The sequence below is a fragment of the Cottoperca gobio genome, chromosome 11 (assembly GCF_900634415.1).
Source record: "Cottoperca gobio chromosome 11, fCotGob3.1, whole genome shotgun sequence".
NCBI lineage: Eukaryota > Metazoa > Chordata > Actinopteri > Perciformes > Bovichtidae > Cottoperca > Cottoperca gobio.
In genome coordinates this window covers 1,306,551-1,309,553 of record NC_041365.1, presented here as the reverse complement: position 1 = coordinate 1,309,553, position 3,003 = coordinate 1,306,551, and positions in this window count along the sequence as shown.

The window sequence follows — 3,003 nt, the reverse complement described above, 5'->3', positions numbered from 1 at the left end:
TTATAAAATCATCTCTCGCAAGTGAGCAAACACCCACTCCTGCGTTAGACCGAATTAAATCCAAGAGGTACACTTGAGTCCTCTTTGCACTTGTGTTAATCACCAGCTGCACAGCGGCCACGTCACCGTGAGATTCTCTGCTTACACATCGCTGTATACCTGTGAAAAGAGGAGCATGGCAGCGTTTTATTAATCCCATTACTGATATGCATATCGTGCAGTCTGTTTACATAGTTCAGTGCACATGTATGTGTTATGATCATTATTATCAGGGTTGGGAGGGTTACTTTACAAATGTGTTCCAATACAATTAGCCTCCTAATGAGCTAATATCTAATTATCACAATATTAAAGTGACATAACTTGATTAGTTTCTGTTTTCTTTGGATGACCTCAATACAAGAGAACAGAAACATTGCAATAACCTGACCTTTCCTCTAATGTCAGAGGCCACTGTGTCATATGCACGCTTGCACATGGTAGAATATCGTTCTTTATTGTAAAATGCATTTTAAAAACAATTTTTATGGAAAGTTTTTTTTTTTGCAACTGTAACACAGGCGTGTCAAACATGCGGCCCGGGGGCCAAAACCGGCCCACCAGAGGGTCCAATCCGGCCCGCGGGATGACTTTGCAAAGTGTAAGAATGAGTTGTTTTGATCATAAAGTAAAAGCCTTTGTAGACACACTGATGTGTAAGTTGTAACACATAAACTTAAGAAACGTCAGGTTGTTCATAATGTTTTGTAAAAAGATTAAATGTGAACATTTTCAGAATGTACTTAATGTAAAACGAAGGGAAACATGTGGAGTTGTTGTTATTTACAGGTTATCATGCTGTGATGTTACTGGTCCCACTTGAGATCAGATTGTGCTGCATGTGGCCCCTGAACTAAAGTGAGTTTGACCCCCCCTGTAACAGAATACAGTTTTCCTTTTTCTATATATTCCGTAAACCTTGATTATTATTCACCTCACAATCTCCTTGTATCGGTCGGTCCCAGATTCATTGCTTACAAACTGTACTTACTTTCTGCCTGTCAGGTTGACTAATCTCAAAAACGGTCCAAAAATGTATCTTCCTCAGGAACACCAAAAGGGAGACGGGGTAGTATGTCAGGATGACAGTTTGGGGTTAGTTTTATCTGCCTGTTCCCCCAAGTGTGCTGCCTTTAACTACTGCTTCTCTCCTTCTATCCGTCTCTGTCTCTGCAGCCTCTCTTCGCATCGTGTCTCCGCTGACGGATAATAATAATATTCTCAAGGTAAATGATTTGAGAGTTCAGGGCAGAGTCCAGGTGAGGGCCGGGTCACCTGTTTACTCTGCTCGTGGGATTAACCAGCATGGAATTTGTCTCCATTCAGAACACCTTTTTCAAAGCTCGTACTACTCTCTCTTCCACTTTTCTGCACTTTGCTGCTCGAAAAAGTGGCAAATATAATCTTCTGTAAAAGTAAAAGTCACAGAAAGTAGTTTCTGGAGGCTTTTTACCAGCGCAGAAACCTTTAAGAACACACACAATAATCCACATTAGACAGCAGACGTATTAAAAGAAGAGTAGCTAAAAGTGAGAAGGATGGAGAGTGTTTCTGCGGAGGCGGTTTGTTGATGCTGTGAAGGAGTTCTGAGGCACTTGAAAAGTGATAATAAAAAATACATTAAAAAGACTAAAAAGCCATTACATGTATTTATTACAGAAGAACAGCTTGTAGACTTTGATTTGAAATCAATCCGCCTCTGCACACGTTCTTTTCATCGTGGTTTGGTTCTCCACGATGAAAACCACTTTGACTTTTCTTCTGTATTAGCCATTCAATAAAGAATGTCATGGCTTTTTGCTTTAAATGTGCCATGAAGCACTTATTGCAGCTTCCCAGAGGCAATCTAAATGTGCTTATATGAGTCAGAGATTGTAGGATTTTCATTAAGTCCTTGTGAAAGTGCCAGTTCTGAAATGCTCCACGGACCTTTACGGACAAGGAGCTCAAACTCAAGTTCAAACTAATTAAAGTGTTGACTTATCAAGTGTCATTTTATGCATCACTCAATTAAAAAGGCTGGCAGCACACAAAATAGTTCTTACAAAGACATGAAAATATTTACACCCAGTAACTGTTCGCTGACTGATTTCACAAATGACAGAACCTTACATTTTTCCTTCCTTATGCTACCGCTTGTGATGCAATAGTGACTTTTTGTTTGTTTTATTGAGCTACAGAAGTTTCCTAACGACTGATTTACTCATAGCCTCTTTAATAACCAAGATATTTGTCAGCAGTCTGAGTAAAAAGCTAGTTTTAAGTTACTACAAGGAACCTTTAACTGGTTATAAAACAGCGACTGAGGCAGATGTAGCGTCCACCTGCGGAAACACTACCGCTTCTGTCCACAGGGGTCGCCAGAATCAACGCAAAATGAAAGTTCCTCGTAAGAACGGAGGAAGGCCTTCACTCTTCAAGCTGAAGAAGTTGTATTTATCTACAGGTCACCTTCATCGTTAGTGATACAAGTTATTACCTCCAACAAGGAGGTTATGTTTTCTGTCTTTTAAAACATAACACGTCCTGGAAGGGTGTAGTATTGACCACAGAAGAACCTATTACGTGTTGGAGGGGATCTAAATCACGGGGCAGATACACACTTATTTTATATCTCATGGAAATGGCCTTGACGGTGATCTGTGCTCACCTGCAGCTGGAGGAAGTGTAGCTAAGAGGAAGTTCTTTAACTGTGTTTTTTATCAAACCAAAGGGTGCTGTCGTTCCTGTTCAGTATCAAACCAGAACCCACATTCCCCCCCTCTGCTTTCCGGTGTGTGGAGGGGATACTGGAAGAGCAACAGTACGACACAGAACAGAACAGGATGTGTGAGAGGAAAGTAATGGGTGCTGGGATGATGGGGTGAAGGTTAAGAGTCCAGGAGAGTTATGGGATGAATGAGAGAAGGAGAGATGGATGAGGTTGATGAGGAGAGAGACAGAGAGTGAGAGCTGGAGTTAGAG